This window comes from Podarcis tiliguerta (assembly GCF_965153285.1).
Source record: "Podarcis tiliguerta genome assembly, chromosome: 2".
Taxonomy (NCBI): domain Eukaryota; kingdom Metazoa; phylum Chordata; class Lepidosauria; order Squamata; family Lacertidae; genus Podarcis; species Podarcis tiliguerta.
Window position 1 is genome coordinate 70473690 of NC_139535.1, and position 19122 is coordinate 70492811.

The window sequence follows — 19122 nt, forward strand, 5'->3', positions numbered from 1 at the left end:
ATCTGTTTGCCATACTGTAGGGCGAGGGGGGACAGCAGAATAAATAGCAAGGAATCATGCATGCAATGGGTTCATTGACCATTTAAAAAACCGATTTCTTAAGGCAAGAATAGATGTTTGTTGCTTTGGCAATTTTGAAAGCTTCTGCTGGAAGAATGGCCTTTTTTTAAAAAAAGTTACTATTTATTTCAAACACATTTTATCTTGGAAAAAAGGACCCCTTCACCTTTCAGGCTCAAAATAGCAACAAAGGTTACTTACCATTCTTCCATGGATTAGCTCCATCTCAAACATATTGATTAGTCCTGTGTGTAGGGCACCCCGTGAACTTCAATCAGCAGGCAGCTTTTTCTGAGAACAGAATGGCCTGTTTATTGTGTTAACTGTTTATATTTTTGACTGGACCAGGTATAACTGGAGAGTAGAGGGAGAGTAGAAAAATATATATAAAAGCACATCCAGGACTCTTTTTGTAAGTGGGATTCTGCATGTCTGAGGATATTTTAGCGATAGCTTTGAAATATGTATTACAAAATGACCCAGAAATTAAAAGCCTCATATGCCAGCATGCATGTGAGCACATGGTTAAGCAGACGTGAGATTCCTTCATGGTGTACCCAATTTGCAATTTTTAAATGTGCATGTGAATCCTTTGATGTTTAGGCTGCGAAGGACAATAGAGCTCCTGCACTCATAATAGTGAAACAGAAGAGGTAATATAAACTTGTATAAAGATAAGTACTTGAAAACTTAGGAGGATATAAAAAGAAATTTACAAATATGGAATAGAATGAAACTTTCATTACTGGGTAGTGTCGTCTATAAAAATGAATGTATTACCATTAATTTTATAATGAATGATTTTAGAGTGTTGTTTGTGCTGTACTTTTGTACTTTTGTACTGTTTTATTGTTGTTAGCGGCCCTGAGCCCGGCTTCGGCTGGGGAGGGCGGGATATAAATAAAATTTATTATTATTATTATTATTATTATTATTATTATTATTATTATTATGTTTCAATCATTACCGGTGATTGGAGATTATATTATGAGATTATATTATGAAGCTTCCTGTCTGTGCTGCTTGAAGGAATGGTTGTTATTGAAGAATCCATATATTTTAGATTTGGAAGGCCATGATAACATCTATGGCTGGCACGCATATTTGTGGTATGAAAAGGCGAAAGTACAAAAAGGATTTACAAACCATATAATTAGGAAAAATTTGTATAGAGTATGGTATAAATATAAAAATTTATTGGAGACCAAAAACTAATATGGCTTTCACCAGTAGAAGCTATAGCAGTGAAGAAGAAGAACATGACGGAAAACTGGGTAACTTATAGAAATTGGTTAAAAGAGGAAGGTGGAGAACTTAAATTAAAAGAGTTTAAGAATTTATCAGGAATGTTAGCAACATGGATACAATATTATCATTTGAATGAAGTATTCAAAAAGGATAGTAAATGGGGATTTGGGGAACAGGTATCTCAACTAGAGAAAGACCTGCTAGATTGTAATGTTAAGGTAATGTCTAAAATGTATAAGTTGTTATTGGAATGGGAGACAAAAGATGAACAAGTGAGATCTTCAATAGATATTGGTCATAGCATAGAAATGGAGGCATGGGAAAGACTGTAAACATGGACATAAAATTTACAGCATGTTAGGATTTAAGAGAAAACTATATGAAAATGTTATACAGATGGTATCTAACACCAAGTAGATTGGCCAAAACATTTAAATTAAAATCAAATATGTGTTGGAAATGTAAAGGAAAGGAATGTACCCTTTTCCATATGTGGTGGTCTTGTAATAAGGTTAAAGCTTACTGGGAAATGATATATAATGAATTGAAAAATATGTTTAAGATAACATTTGCAAAAAACAAAAACAAAAACAAAAAAACCAGAAGTTTTTCTTTTGGGAATTATGGAATCAGAGTTACCTAAATAATATAGAAATTTATTTATGTATGCAACAACTGCCACAAGAATGACATTTGCCAAGAATGACATGGAAAGAAGTAGTCTCAACAAAAGAAGAATGGCTATAGAAATTAATGGACTATGCAGAAATGGCGAAATTACCAGGAGAATAAGAAATCAAGACAACATTTTTTTTTATTAAGGAATGAAAATCATTTATTGAATATTTGCAAACAAACTGTAAACAAATTAAGGCATTAGCAGGATTATTGTAAAAACTTGCAGTTTCTAAAACCTATGAGATAAATGTGGGAAAGTATAGGTAAAGGTAAAGGGACCCCTGACCATTAGGTCCAGTTGTGGCCGACTCTGGGGTTGCGGCGCTCATCTTGCTTTATTGGCCGAGGGAGCCGGCGTACAGCTTCCGTGTCATGTGGCCAGCATGACTAAGCCACTTCTGGCGAACCAGAGCAGCACACAGAAACGCCGTTTACTTTCCCACTGCAGCAGTACCTATTTATCTACTTGCACTTTGACGTGCTTTCGAACTGGTAGGTTGGCAGAAGCAGGGACCGAGCAATGGGAGCTCACCCCGTCACGGGGATGTGAACCGCCAACCTTCTGATCGGCAAGTCCTAGGCTCTGTGGTTTAACCTACAGCGCCACCTGCTTCCCCATGGAAAAGTATAAATAGAGTTAATTGGGATATGCAGTAGAAAAAAAGAGGGTAAATCCATGGAACCACTGAAAGAGGGGGAGGGAAGATGAAGTTTGATATGTGAGAATTGTTTATTTTTGTTGTTATTGTTGAAATGTTTATTTGTTATAAATGAAAAATAAAGTTCCACAAAGAGAGGTAATTTCTACACATTTCTTTTTTAAAGCCAGCAAAACAAAGCTGCTCAAGTATCAACTTCTAGTCAACAACTGAAAGGTACAGGAACTCTGTTCTCCATTCTATTGGGTCATCTTATGTATTCTGCTGCTGTCCAGCAATAGAAGAAACAAACATCCACTTGCACTGAAACATGTGCTGGGCATATACTTCAGCTCATTTTACTGTACACCAAGAATGAACACATATACCGGGGTTAATAAATGTTTTGGGCCCAAGGCCCATTCAGAATTTTGAGTGAGGGCAGTGGGTACTGCCCTGTCTGGTTGCTTCTCTCTAAGTTGGATTCAGTAGAATTAAAATGGCTCCTCTTGAACTTGCATGGTTTTAGATGGAGTCCCCAGCCTCAGCCACCACCATATTAAAGCTTACAATAGTAGATAGCACAGTTAAAAAACAAATAAAGCATAGATCTAGAGATGGGAAGCAGCATATATACATTGATTCAAGACTCAGATCTTCATGAATCTTCATGGCTTCATCAGAAGAGAAGAAGAAGAAGAAGAGTTTGGATTTGATATCCCACCTTTCACTCCCTTTAAGGAGTCTCAAAACGGCTAACATTCTCCTTTCCCTTCCTCCCCCACAACAAACACTCTGTGAGGTGAGTGGGACTGAGAGACTTCCAAGAAGTGTGACTGGCTCAAGGTCACCCAGCAGCGGCATGTGGAGGAGCGGAGACGCGAACCCGGTTCCCCAGATTACGAGACTACCGCTCTTAACCACTACACCACACTGGCTCTCACTCAAGAGGACAAACAAACACACACACCAACAAATCCCAGAACACATCTGTGGACACAGAAGTAACCTAAGATTTGATTGTTGCTTTGACCACACTTGCTACCCTTTGACAATGAGAGGAATGAGTGGAGGGGCTCAAAGGATCTGTGGGTCCCAAAGGAAGTCCTCGAGGGTTCCACACTGACAACCCCAGCTAAATTTCAGAGCATTTTCATTGTTCCTATATCAGCACTTATGATACACTTGCTCATTGCATTACTATTCAATCTTCTAAATTCTTTCCTGAATATCTGGAAGCACAGCCACATAGGAAAAGGTCAGCATGAGCCAAGCTACATACACAAGAAACCATCACAAACATCCATGGTTGGGTGGGAGGTGGAGTTGAAAGTGTAATTGTGGTCACAATATTTGGTTGCTGACTTGCTGGTCTCCAGCCTGGCTCATGTTATCCTTTCCTCCACACAACTGTGTACTCGCATACACAGTTTGATGAAAGAATTTTGCAGCATAAATTGGCCCTTGGGCATTGTTGGTTAAATTTCCAAGGATCTGCTCCCTTCAGATCCTGGAATGAATGGGTAAAGAACCCCATCACCTCTGCCCCTATGGCTTCTGAGTCCAACAATTAACTCTCACTGGCCAACTGTCCTCACCTCTTGCAAGCACAATGCTGAGAGGGAAGCCATCCATCCGCAGCAATTTACAGTCACTAGCAATAAGGCTCTTCTCCTCACTGATTAGATAGGAAATCAGAAGCATATCTGAATGTAACTATGCAGCTTAGATCTATGTGGGCTGTGGAATTGGCGGCCGGGGGAAGCACAACAGTGATGAATTTCTGCGGTGTCAAAAATTACAGATAAAGCAGGCAGCAGTCACCAGGGAACCACTAATGTAAATGATAAGTAATATTTCAGTCCATGCACTGTGCAAACAATGGTCAGTGTAAAAAAAATTACATCAAGCAGAGCCCCACTGAGTCACGTGGGGGGGGGGGGAAGAAGCATGCTGAGTTGTATACTGGAAAATTTATTACTAAGAGCCATGAACTTGCATTTGAATGGAAATGTTGATTATGAATAAACCTGCCATAGATTTGATAAAGCTGATAATACATTTGCTTTCCAAATATAGCTAGATTAGCCCATGGCAGTCTGTTTCTCATTCTAATCCAAATTAGAAAATCATTCAAAGTGCAAAGGAGAAAGCCTTGTGTTAGATTGATATCAAACAGTCGATGCTACAATTGGAAAGTTTAACGAGGACACATGCATTTGCACATGGAAAATAGGGCAGGGCTTGTTCTGACCTGAATCACCTTCTCATTGTCACAATTAATATCCTGATTCCTATTTTTATGTACTAGGCAGAGGTGACTAAACCAAAGGATATAGACACAGCTATGGAGAAACAGGGAGAATTGAAACAGGGAGTTAAAAATGCTCAACATTACAAAATGTTAGCAAAATTGTGCTGATGTTTTTTCTTAGTTTATTAGGAAAGCATTTCATTCCAGATTAATACACGTAGTGTCAAAGAAAGAAAATGTGGCAAAAAAAGAAACATAAGCCTGTCAGGTTGCCTCTGCCTACTCTTCCTATGATTCCTTTCTCTGCCCTCCACAGCCCCCAGATGTTTCTGGACAAGAACTCGCATCAGCCCCAGCAAGCATGGACAATGGCCACATCAGCAACATCTGGAGCGCCAAAGGTCCCCCACACCTGGTCCACAAGTACATTTGTAAGTTCACCAGCGCAGAAACCTTTTGCTTCTGCTCCTCTGTAAAATGCAGCATACAGTAATCATTGTCACAAAAACCTAAGATTTGTCTGATAAGCATGTATGATAATACACATTGAAGGACACATCCCTTAGATCAGGGTTGGGGAAACTGTGACCTCCATTCGTTGATGGACTCCCAAGTCCCATTAGCCCCAGATGGTGTGGCCCAGTGATCAGAGATGATAAGAGTTGGGAGTCCACCAGCATCTAAAAGGCCACAGCATTAGGGATGAATTCCTACAATTTTACAAGCAAACCTTTCCTGCATTCTTGTCAACTGAATCAATATTTTTGTGAAACTGGTATTAGTAGCTTTTCCAGATATCTTCAGGTGCCAGTTTTAGGATAGGAATACAGCTTTTAGCTGTGCCCACAGCTGCTTATTGAACATCAGATTCTAACAATCATTTCTGGGAGATTTGGGGAAAGCCAGAGATTAAGAAGGTGGGACGCGGGTGGCTCTGTGGTCTAAATCACAGAGCCTAGGGCTTGCCGATAGGAAGGTGGGCGGTTCGAATCCCCGCAACGAGGTGAGCTCCCGTTGCTCGGTCCCAGCTCCTGCCAACCTAGCAGTTTGAAAGCACATCAAAGCAGCGGGAAGGTAAACGGCGTTTCCGTGCACTGCTCTGGTTTTGCCAGAAGCAGCTTAGTCATGCTAGCCACATAACCCGGAAAAACTGTCTGTGGACAAACATCGGCGCCAGTAAAGCGAAATGAGCACCACAACCCCATAGTCGTTCACGACTGGACTTAACTGTCAGGGGTCTTTTACCTTTACCTTTTAGAGATTAAGAAAGCCAAGCCCTTTTTATAACTCAGGGGCTTGGTAAGTCAGACAAAAGGTTTTTCATCCCCTACAAGTAGTTTTATGCAATCGTAATGGCAAAAGACATTTTAACCTCCCTCTCTGCAATGTTTTTATATGTACATTACTGTTTCAAACACTGAAAGCATCGACCGGTACACAAATTACAGGAGCCATACAAATAGCAACCTGATTGCAGTACTTCAATGCTCTAGCCCTCTGCTGGATAGCGTTTAAAGTGCACAGCTCTGCCTCCAGTGCAGAATCACTTTCACCTCAGAGGACAGGGACCTCTGCCAACTGTAGGGTTTGATTTCAGTCTCCAATGGCACATTGTGATGACATTCATAGGTGCCTGTTTATAGCCAGAAACTAATTAGAGCTCATGCTGCATTACACAGCCTGCATTACGGAATTCTTATGCACAGTAGCAGGAATTGTGCTTAATCTCATTTGGCTTTCTATACTTCTCTTTTCCTGGATATCAGGGCACGTCATGGTTTTTTGTTTGTTTTTTAAAAAGGACAACAACACAGAGATCATTTTTACAATTAGATGAAGACAAGTGTGATGCTAGAAGATAAATTATCTGAACCATTTGTGCTCCTGGATGTCAATGTCCATGCAGGTCTGAAGAACTGGAAAATTTGATTTGTGTATTTTCCCCCCAATGCAATTTTTTTTACTGTGCATTATGTGAAGCATTTATCTGACCACTGGTTCAAGCTTACCCAGGAAGCTTTAAATGAAAAACTTAATGTTAATAGATACCAGGTGTAGTTTGAGAAAAGAAAAACAGCTAAATTCTGGGCTGCAGCTATTAAAACACATAGTAAGTTGACAGCAGAATATATTATCACACTGAATCAATATAAATATTATTATTTTTTGGAATATTTTGTTTAATTGCTCTACTGTCATGCATAATGTGTGCTTCCCTGAACCACTATAAATTCGGCCAAAAATGTATTTTTACTTCCCTTCTAATGTTTGAGATCAATGTTTCTTCATGGGTGTATGCCACAATTTAGGGGCAAATGAGGGGGGGGGGAGCCTCTCCACGTCCCATTGTTGCACAAAATGTGTACAGTGGTACCTCTGGATGTGAACGGGATCCATTCCGGAGCCCGGTTCGCATCCTGAAGCAAACGCAACCCGCACCTGTGGGTCGCTATTCGCTGCTTCCATGCATGCGCGTGACGTCATTTTGAGTGCCTGCGCATGCGTGAGCGGTGAAACCCAGAAATAACACGTTCCATTATTTCCGGGTTGCTGCGGAGCGTAACCTGACAACGCTCAACCTGAAGCATATTTAACCCGAGGTATGACTGTAAACAGATAGCATGAGAGAGTTGATATTTGAGCCACAAGAGGACATAAATCCTATCCAGGTCTTTGCTTTTGTGCAAACTCTACATGTGAGCAGGGCAACTGGGGAGACGGCAATGCGGGGATAGAGCTTGATGCCCTCATGCTCACTTGTGTATAGGGTTTACACATGACCAGAACGCACAAATAGGGCTATCAGGAATAAAATGTGTAAGATCTGAGCCACTAAGAAAAAGCCTATGTATTTAACAAAATTTGAATACCACTTAAGCATAAATGAAATGAAAGGACCACATTTCACCTTGAAATTTTAGGCCCGTAGGATACCTTCCCATACTGTTTAACCGAATCCACTAATCTTTGGCAGGAGTTTCCAGCCACTTGGAATGCATGCAAAACCACAGCTGATATTTCTATGCCTCTAGTGGAAACTATCCTTTTCCAGGGGCATTGGAACTACAAAAATGAAATATGTACCCTACTTTTTGCTGTTGGGTTGAATAGACTCTACAAGCAAACTGTCCCAACCACAAAGATCAAACAGAGTCAAAGTTTAAAACTTCATTTTGCCCTCACATAGACCACGGGGAAACCTTTGTTTGCAGTGGCACTAGAAGCTGGGAGAACTCTGATCCAATGTGTTCAGCTATAGCCCATGTGGTAGCAGCTGCATGCTCATGCTGGTAGTGCAGAGGCAGACAGAACCAGCAAGCAGGTGGTGATGCGCCCCATTACTGCACTTCAGCACAGGGGGCTGTACACATGGCAAGGTTCTTGCAAACGTTATTCTCCCCGCGTGTGCCATTGCATGGAGCAAAACCTTCGCAACAGAGGAGGCAGTATCTCGAAAGGCCCTAACTTTCACTGCTGTGTGGCTGCCGCTCTCAAAAGCATGGAAACTGCCAAGCTTCAGAGGTAAAACGAGGCTTTGCTTTTCAAGCAGACTCTTGCAATAGGCCGGATGGAACGCTGACTAGGCATGTGCTGGTGCAGCAAATGACTGTCTGCGTATTGCTGACTTTGTGCCGCGGAGAACATATAGCAGAGGGCACTGGGACCACTCCAGATTTCAGCACTGCATCGTTTTGGGAAGAGCTCTTCTAGATATTTCTCACAATGCATGGGACCTTTTTAAGAAAGAAAGAAAGAATCTCTTTGTGCCAGCATAAAACTGTCAGAAACAACTCAGCCTAGACATCCGCTCCAAAGAAACACAGAAAAAGTCTTCTGTCTGTGGAGAGATCATGGGATAAAGATGTTGTCACTTTAAAACTATGGGATGTCAACAGGTGAAAGGAAGGGTGACTAGGACTGCAATCCTGCATATACTTACCCAGGAGTAAGTCCATCAGTGAGACTTACTTCTTAATAGAAATGCTTAGGATTCTGCTGTATCTTCAGTCCATGTTTTAAAGACCCCAAACCAAAGCCACCGGAAAAGATTCTCACTTACTTGAATGGATGCGAAAGAGAAATCACAACCTATAAAACACTTGGCTGTTTCCTTGGCAATATAGAAAGATGCCATTGGTCATAACCATGGGCAAATGAGCCCATTCTTGAATGCCTAAGCATCTGACATTAAAAACAACGCAGGAGGAGAGCTTATACATAATAAAATGGCTTTGATCATCCGTTTGATCTGCCTTCCTTATACAAAATGCATGAATGCTGTTATTTTCCCTGAAAGAGTAATATTGACAAGTCATAGTAATGTTTCTGTTCAGAGCACTTTTCTGAAAACATTTTCACAGCAGGGGTTTTGCTCGCTTGCCGCAGCCTCTCTAGGCCAGCTCTTGCGATTAAAGGTAGCCTTGTTTGTTTGCCTTATTAAATGAGCTGCCAATATATTGTGTGCACATTAATGGGCTCTCCACACTTCCAGCTCCCCTCAGCAGCACCGAGTCCTTTCTAACAGTGTTCAGCCATTAAAATGAACTTCTTGCAAGAGCCAAAGCATTTATTGGCTCAGCCAAGTCAGCTAAGGTATCGATGCCAGTGTCAAGGGAAAATGCTAATCATTTGCCCTACGGGCTAATGTTTTAAAGATGAAGATGCAGGAAGTGTCATGTTTACAAATTGGTTAATTCATTTCAGGCACAATAGATTTTCCACATATATATATATATACACACACACACACACACACACACACACTCCCTTGTTAAAAAGTTGCTATTCCACATTAAAACAGTAATGAAATATAGATGGTTTGTTTTCCTTTGCTTGGTACAAAAACTGCAGAAGGCTTTCCTTTCCTTTTGGCAGAATGTTGCTAACAAAGAACAATTGAGGTATTTGGAGGGTGGCAAGGACTAGAACATTGCAGCATGTTAATGAACACCACCACCTTGTGGATTTCTTAGGTAACACAGCCGAACAAATGCTGCTAAGCAAGACTGCAGAACAGCTGCATGACACCTAGACAAAATAAAAGAAGAAGAAGAAGAAGAAGAAGAAGAAGAAGAAGAAGAAGAAGAAGAAGAAGAAGAAGAAGAACTTCCTTCAGTTCAGCAGACTCCATGTTGTTTTGTTTGGCAGGGTCAGCAACTAATTCTGTGCACTTTCAAAATGATTTTTTCTGAAGCCAGAAAGAGGAATTCAAAGAGTCAGCAAACACACACACACACACACACACATTCAAGTGTGATCATAGACTCATAAAATTGTAGAGTTTGAAGGCACCATGAGGGCCATCTAGCCCAATCTCTGCACTGCAGGAATCTTTGCCCAATGTGGGGGTTCAAACCCATGACTCTGAGATTAAAAGTCTCATGCTCTACCAACTGAGATAACGGCTACAACCTTAATTGTTCTTAGCAAAGAGGGTTTTTCACTTTTCTTCATTTGATACCACTGCTAATCTTAGCTGGTAAGAAACTCACTCCTTTCTTTTATTGATGGGATGACCCACTTCAGATCACAGAAGAGTTCTTACCCAAGTTAAGGCAGTGACAGAGCTTCTATTGCTATCAACGAGGGCATAAGCCTAAAAAGCCAAACACATGTTCCTGATACAATGCATAAATTGTTAGGCTTGAATCTGGCCCACATTTACTGAATTTCCTGATCAATCATGAGCTTCACTGGTTTCCCCTAAATCTATCTCTCTCAGTCTGGCCTACCTATTTTTCTGTTATGATGACCCTTTGACTGGCTACTGACTGATAGGGCTGCTGTTAGCAGGGGGAACTCTCTTTTGCAGGCTATACATTCTGCTTTCTGGTAAGCAGAACCTGGATAAAAGAGGTAGTTTTTGATCATGTGACCCACAGTTTGTGACGGTGTAATAAGAGTTCTAGTTAGGGATGTGAGTTTAAGATTTCTTCACACATTATTTAGGAACTGCTTCTCTGTGCTGTAAATTCACAACTAGGGTGGGACGGCAATAGCAGGGTGGTGATGCTGGAATCTACCATTCGCTCTTCCCGCCACACAGTTTCTTTGTCCACATACTGTGGGAAACTGGCTTCTACAGGTGCATTGCAATGGCATAATTCTGCAGCTGGAATGGGAAATGTCAGTTTAAAGGCATATTGCTTCTGAAGAAGACAGAAGGAAAAAGAAGAGAAAAGAACCAGCAGGCTTTAGAGAAATTCTGACCTTGATTACTTGATTACATAACCTCAATCCTTTGTCTACCTTAATTTGCTTTTTGGATGTTTATTGCAAAAGAGTGAATTACCATTATCCAGCATCTGTTAAGATGGCTTTTATTTCTAAGAGGTTATTCCACAACATCATATGTCAACTATACAATAGTTGTACTGAGTATTTTGAAAACACTGTAGATTGGAAATTGAAGTGATTAAATCCTTATTGCAAAACAATAACAACATTCCATAAACCACTGTGTATGTATTTTAAAACAATAGCCACTGAACGAAAACCTACTGTGATTAAACATAAAAGTATATTAGGCACTGGCTGTGTGATGCGGAGTAATTATGCTGCCAAGCCTTTATTTATGCATGAATTGTTCAATAAAAACTCAGAGTCAAGAGCTATCAGTTTCTATCATCCAACTCACTCCATTATAGAAAGAACAGAATGATGGACAGCAAGCATGGGGAAACCTTGGAGCCTCCAGATGCTGCTGGACTCCCCTGTAGCCCAACAACTGGCCAAGTTGGCTGGGGCTGGAGGAAGTTGAAAGCCCAATAGCATCTGCTGTAGAGCAACCACTTCCCCTGGAACTGTTCTTTCCTCCCTCCAGACAAATGTGGACATAGAAATTGCACACAAACATCAATGTCTGTTTTCAAAGATGAGATTTCCACACTGCATTCTTCCTCTAGGCAGAATGAACCGATACCGCAAAAGAGTTTCACATCTAAACTCAGCTTTCAAACCTGGCACTTTTCCAACCATTTTCATTCCTGTCTTTGGGTCTGTCGCTGTCCCTTAATTTACAGCCAATAATATCCACTAGTGCAAGTTCCCTTGTGCTTCAATCAGATGGGAAGACTTCATAAAACATCAGTGCTTTAATGATTTCACAAAAGAGTTGTGTTCTCTCTTGGAATCCTTAATCAGATGAAATAGGCCCTGAGGGTGCATCCAGGCCGACAGTTGTTTTGCAGGACCTGATACAGTGATTTGCTCAAAGTAGTAAACACAGATTGCACAGTATCTGTTAAGGTTCAGCATTCTAGTTCAGGATTTTTGCATAAAGGTTTATACACTATATTAAAGAGATAAAACCTTCCAACAATTAGACAGAAGTTTAATGCCATCCTTCCTTTTCTACCTCCGCTGTTGGAGACAGTATACCTAGTCTGAATATACCAGCCGCTGGGAATCACAAGTGGGATGAGTGCTCTCCTACTCGGGTTCTGCTTGCAGGCTTCCCATTGGGCATCTGACTGGCCATTGTGAGAACAAGAAGCTGGACTAGATTTCCCTTGAACTTGAAAATCATACCCATGACTCCTTTCTTCATTTTCTTTAGCGTTAGAACAACAATTGTTCTTCGTTGCTTTTAATAGAGAAATATTTAAAACAGGATGATCAGTAAGCCCAGTCATTATATGCTAGTGGCACTGTGTAGGATTGCAGGTTCGCAACATGGAGTGAGAAATATTTACACTACCACACCTCCTGTCTCATTTCTTATTAGAAATACTGACACTGACACACACACACACACACACACACACACACCATTTCCCTACCTTCTAAAGAACACATGTTTCTATAACGCCCATCAGTATGCATGCGGGGAGGTCACACAGGGCTTAAGATGTAAGCATCTACCACTGTGGCAAGTGAATTCATTGTGGCAAGTGAATTCAAAGGGTTTATCGAGGTTGCAACCCATATCAAGTCTGGAGGAGGCAGTGAAAGCTGGTCCATTAGGACAAACGAGGCATCCCTCCACCAAGCACAATCCACACTCAGCCAGCTCCCACCTGCCTCCTTCCTTACAACTTGTCCACAAGGCGGCACTGTCTGTCAGCACCCTCCACCTTAGCCTTTGTAGAATTCAGCCAATAGGAGGATGGGGACAAAATCAGAATTAGTTGGCTCTGGTTGGCCTCCCTGCCTTTGCCCTACCAGGCCCAAGGCTACCAGGCTCCATAGGGAGTAGGTCCTGAACATGGAGCCTGAGACAGATTAAATCAGGATCCAGCCTGTATACCACTACCCAACTTTGGCCAAAGGAGGACAACAAAGAACTAAACAAGCCTCTTGAACAGCAACATGATACAGCAGGCCTGGCCAGATGATAGTGCCCGGCTTCTATAAAAGCTTCTGCTTTAAGTTAACTCTCTTGCGTAACAAGGGAATTCATCTTCCTGATCTTTGTTTGCTACCCTTTGCCTTACTCAAAGAACCATCAGCACTGACTCCTAAGAAAAATCCAGGTCTGACACTTTTGTACTCACAGAAATAAACAGGGTCAACAAAAGCTAACTCAGGACACCATCTACATTCAGCAGACTGAGCAGCCACATTGGGTGCACTCTTCCCCTCTAGGATGAGATGTCTTGTATTTCTATTTAAATAATAATTACTTCTGAACTTGTATCTATACATAAAGATTACCACACACACATGATGGCCATGCATGCACAGCCAATAGACCTAAATATTGCCTGGTGGCTGAAGAATACTATTCCTGGCAACTCTGAAATCACTGGATATAATCATGTGTTTAACTGTAACTATTTATTAAATGATTTAAGTGTTTTAGGTTTTGTGGGGTTTTTTTAAATTGTGGGTGTGTATGTTGCCCTAAACTCCTTTGGGAGGAAGAGTGGGATAATAAGTTCAATATATAAATAATAATAATAATAATTCTTTCAAGGCCTAAGGAGAATCTGAGGCTGTGCCACTCAGCACTGTCTTCTGAAAAATACTAGCTCTCAAATGAGCTTCAGAAAACAATCAATTGCTTGTTTCCATTTGAAGGCTACAGTTGATGCCAGAGAAATGATTCTGGGGTGCCAATGCCTCCAATTGTTTAAAACCCTTAAAAGAACATTTATATTTTTCTAACATAGATAAACATTCAGCTGACTGGCTTCCGTCCATATATTAAACTGCCCTCTAGTGTTTTCTGCTCAGTACTGGAGCAAAATGGCCATAAATATTTAAATAACTGCCGCTCCACGATCAAAGCAATTCATAAGAATAATGGTTTTTAAGAAGACAAATGAAGAACAGCTGAGGGCACTTGAACTAAAAGTTCACATGCCAGCCAAAAGTGTGCTGTGAGGTGAACTTATGGTGTGCGTCTGCCACAGTCAGGAAGCCACATCACCGGCTTCTTTCTGCGTTTAGCAGGGCTGCCTGCCAAATCACATATTTTATCAACAACAAGAAGAAGTCTTATATCCCTCACAGCAGTTCTCAACCTGCGGGTCCCCAGATGTTGTTGGACTACAACTCCCATCATCCCTGAACTCTGGCCTTGCTAGCTAGGGGTGATGGGAGTTGTAGTTCAAGAACATCTGGGGACCCACAGGTTGAGAAAGGCTGCCCTAGGGAGCTTGGAGCAGGAAACATGGCCCTCTCCTCCCATTTGAGGCTCAAAAAACCCTGTGAGGTAGGCAAAGCTAAGAGACAATGATTGACCTAAGGTCACCCAGTGAGCTTTATGGACGAAGCTCACCGAGTTGAATCCAATGAAGTCACTGCATGAGCGGAATAATGTCCACTCATGCAATAAAGCTTACCCTCCCTCTTCTCTCCGTGTTCAGTCTGCACAGAGAGAGAGGGGGGGGGGAAACGTATCTTCTCTGGTGGATTGGAGGGAAACACAGAGCAGATCTAGGGTTATGGGATGTGCATGGGGAAGAGAGGGAAGAGAATTCTGTTGAGTGAGCAGAAGTTCTCTTCTCTGTGCAATGACGTCACTGGATACAACTCATAGTCTTTCCACTCCTCATCCAAGACTATGACCCAGCCTTTCCCAACCTGCTGCCCTCCAGACGTTTTGGACTGAACATCCACTAACCACTACAGCACACTGGATGTCTTTTATCACACTGCTCTATCCATACTGTGCAAAGTCAAAATGGCAGCTGCTTGACTTGGTGGATCCCTTATGGCAGGGTGTTCCTGGTCCATCTCCCAGTCGATTGTGTGATCCTGATGGATCCCCACGCCCCCCCCCCAAAAAAAACCCAAAAGTTCAGCGACTTTGGTGAAGGCTCCCCAAAAAAAGCTCAACAAATTTGGTCAATCCAATGATGGGTAGATCACTGGCAGTGTTTTTAAAGGGGGAGTAGATCGCAGTCTCTTGGAAGTTGGACAACCCTGCCTTATGGTGTCAGCCAGTGTGCACAGATTGGTCAAGAGCTAGAAAGCAAAGTATCCATCATATTTTCAGAGTGAGCCATCAAGTGGTGCAACCCAGCAGATAGCAAAATATAGCTTGAGACTTTTTTGGGGGGTGGGGAATCCCAAATAATTATTAAATCAGTCCTGGCATTTAAGTGTTAAAATAGACCATATATTTACATCTGGTTTGTCTCAGTTAATGCAATTTGCCTGGCTATTGGTGCACCTTGAGTCAATTACACATTTTATTTATCTTGTAAATCAAATTGTAGTTTCCCAAAGAAGCAATGGGGTTTTGATCAAAATGTTGGCAAATGTACTAACAGGTAGAGCTGGATAATAATGGGCTAATAAAGAGGCTGATGGTGTCATCTAATGAGACGCCCTTAAATTAATTAATTAAACACAACTGCCTATTAAAATCATCTGTTTTCCATTCTGGAGCTATGATTCAATATTTCACTTCTGCATCCCTCTCCTTTACTATGAATGACTTATGAACACTGTCCCTTTTCCACTAGGAGGCAGGGAAGTTCCAATATTACCACCGTTTTATTATTTGTTGTGAAGAACAGGCCCATTCAATGTTTCTCCAGCATTATCTTGTTTTTGAGCTAGCCTTCACTCTTAAAAACTTCCCACTTTTTTCACACTATAGGGAGCTCATGGTTTGTGCTCCGCCTTGCCAATTTCACACTCCTCAAGCTTAATTTGTGTCGTGCCTCCAGCATGCACAGAGTGGTGTTCCATCACCCCTGACTGAACAACTGCACCAGTTTGGCTGGCCCCACATACTTACAATTAAGAGAAGGAGGGGAGCAGGGCTTCTGGGACAAAAGGCATGGCTGAAACACAGCTCAATCCCCTACCGCACTCAAAAAAGACTATTCTGCCTCCTTCACTTTGCTTTTACCAGTCTGGTCCTTGTCCTGTCTTACCAAGCTAGTCTTACCCCTTCACAGTCATTTCTACTTATCCATGCCCTTTTCTCCTCTGAGGGGTTTTAGTCTTCCCTCCCCCACCCAGATTCAATAGCTGTCTGGGATGGTAGCAGCCATGGAGAGGGCAGGAAAGACAATTTATACTCTCTCCTCTGTTGAGGCTTCTTTCTGCAGTCCCAGCTTTTCTAAGCACTTCTAGTTTGAATTCCACCCTAAAATAGTTGCAATCACACACTGGTTGCACAATTCAGGTTGCACAATTATGTCTCAAATAATTTTTTTACTGCTTCTGCTTGCCTGTGTTGTCTTAAGGTCTGAAACAGATTTTTTGGGTATTTTTCTTATCAGCTCACCATCTCAGCTGAAAGCTTCTCATTTCTTGTGTGTCTTTGAGCTTCCCCACCAACTCCCCTGTGCCTGTATTGATTGATCTATAAGGTTGTTGGGTTTTTTAAAGACACATTTGACAGGCAAAATGAAGCACAAGACTATACTCTATTGTAAGTTTCTGGACAGATTTTTCTGTAGTATTGAGCGGCTTGACTTGACAATACAGAGAGATGTGCCGAACTTCAGGAAGCATGATCAGAATACAGAAGATTATATAAAAACCAAGAAAGAGTATTGTAGCACCTTAACGACCAATACATTTATTGGATAACAAGGTTTTGTAGACTAGAGCTTATTTCATCAAATGTATAAAATGTATCAAATGTATGTTGTCGACAAATTGTTATTAATTCTTCTTATTCACAAGTTTATTGTTTTATATTTTTTGTAAACTGCTTTGAGGGTTGTTGTTTTTTTTAGAGTTAAGCAGTGTATACATTTTATGAAATAAATAAACAGACATACATATCTGTTCAGAGATGGAAAATGTGGCTGTGAAGTCTCCCCCCCCCCCCACAACAGGTATTAAAGTATAATGGTATAGATAGCAAGATATTGTTAAATGCACCAGGCCATTCATTATCTTACAAATAAACTGGTCTGACTGGTTCAGCAGGTTCCTCTTACAGATTCTAAAGTCTAAACTAATATACACAGGGTCACAGGTTTGGAAGGGATTCATGGGTATCATTCAGACTGACACCCCCCCCCCCAATCCACAACATATAAAACACTATTATCAGTGACAGCAAATGTGATTGGGTCACTTTGTTCTTAACTGGTTTACATTTGGGTACAAGAATAGTTGTTACATACATGGTTGGGTATGCACTCTGATCAGTTTACTGGTGGGACAGTACCAGATGGAAGGGAGACCTATGTCTCTTCCAGGGCTAATCAAATGACCAGATTGAGGTGTGTGTGCTTGCAATGGCCAAGCAAAGGCATGTTCAGTTGGATCAGGAGCACAGTTAGTTCTCGGCATGTGTCTGGAGTTCTTGTCTCTCCCAAACATGGATGGTAAGTGTTGTCTATTATTAACGGAGAGCCTCTGTACACCAGGGTTTGTGGCTTCAATGTGATTGCAGCAACAGCCCTCATTGCACAGCTACCTGCAAAAGAAAGCTAAGGAGGACCCATGAAAGCTTATGCCAGATGTTTTCAACCTTCAACGGCTCCCTTAACCAACTGCATTCTTTCTGCGGCACCCCTGTGGGGCTCAGGAGCCCAGTTATGTCACCCCTTGTCTGCAGAGCTGACAGCCTCTCACCCTTTTCAAATACCCTCCCTTGTGGAGTCTTCCCTCAGCCTCCTCTCCCCTCTCCTGGGGAGTCCTCTGGGTAGCTGCTGCTGCCCCCCGGTCTCTGAGCTGCCCCACCCCACCCCAAAGAGAGGAGCCTCCCAGAGGCACCATTCGCCTGTGGAGCTTATAGCCGGGGCTGCTGCAATAAACAGCTGTGCAAGCCTTTGGGAGACAGAGACAAGAGAGGGCATCAGAGGAGGGAGGGAACGAAAGAGGGACAGAGGTCAATGTTGCCTGTGGCACCCCTGACCCTCATTCTAGGCACCCCAGGGTGCCACAGCACACTGGTTGTAAACTGCTGTCTTATGCCATGGTGGTAAACCTTTCCCTTTTAACGTGTCGCTAGTTACTAACTTAACTGCCCCTTTGGAAGAAAGCTATATAGCACTTCCAGCAGTTGTAAACTAAGGAAAATCTTGAGGGTTTGATTTTAAATAGTAATACAGTGGTACCTCGGGTTAAGTACTTAATTTGTTCTGGAGGTCCGTTCTTAACCTGAAACTGTTCTTAATCTGAAGCAACATTTTAGCTAATGGGGCAAAGTTCTTAACCCGAGGTACTATTTCTGGGTTAGCGGAGTCTGTAACCTGAAGCGTATGTAACCTGAGGTACCACTGTACTAGAAAACTATAAGGAAATCTTATTTTTAAATTTTACCTTAAAAACTGAAACCTTTATTCAGCAGCCTCCAATGGCTGATGGTTATGGGGGGGAAACAAAGCAACACAATCCTATCCATGTCTGCTCAGAAGTCCTACTGAGTTCTATGTGGTGTATATGATTGTAGGCTTAAATAGCCAACACACGCAAATAGTAGTTGTAATTGTTTTTTTGCCAAGCATAAAGCAACACTATAGATAACACACTGGGTAGAATATTTTAGTGAGATTACTGGAACTGACAAGCAGCTTAGCAAGAACATGCCCCGCTTGCTTCTCATAAAATGTTCCAGTAGCTCTGTCGGCACTGCCATAACAACGCCAGTCTCTTTCTTCCTTGGGACCTGATGGGGTGAATATCCTTGCTTCCACATTATGGGCTGCAAAAAGGCATCACAGCAGTCCCTCCCTACTAACAGTGGATCCTAGCCTGTGTTCCCATCTCTAGTTTTGTTCCATTTTTGGCCTGCCGTAGTTGGTCCTTATTTCCAGTAATTCCTTATTTCTTGAAACCTCTCTATCTCTGGCTGTTTTATCTTAGAAAAGCAACATGCAC

General features: G+C 41.8%; 1 protein-coding gene across 3 annotated transcripts in view; it reads right to left on the reverse strand.

The window, feature by feature from the left end:
• PPP2R2B (protein phosphatase 2 regulatory subunit Bbeta) overlaps positions 1-19122 on the reverse strand; it is a 244790-nt gene that overhangs the window by 206419 nt on the left and 19249 nt on the right. The gene's annotated exons all lie outside the window — the stretch shown is intronic.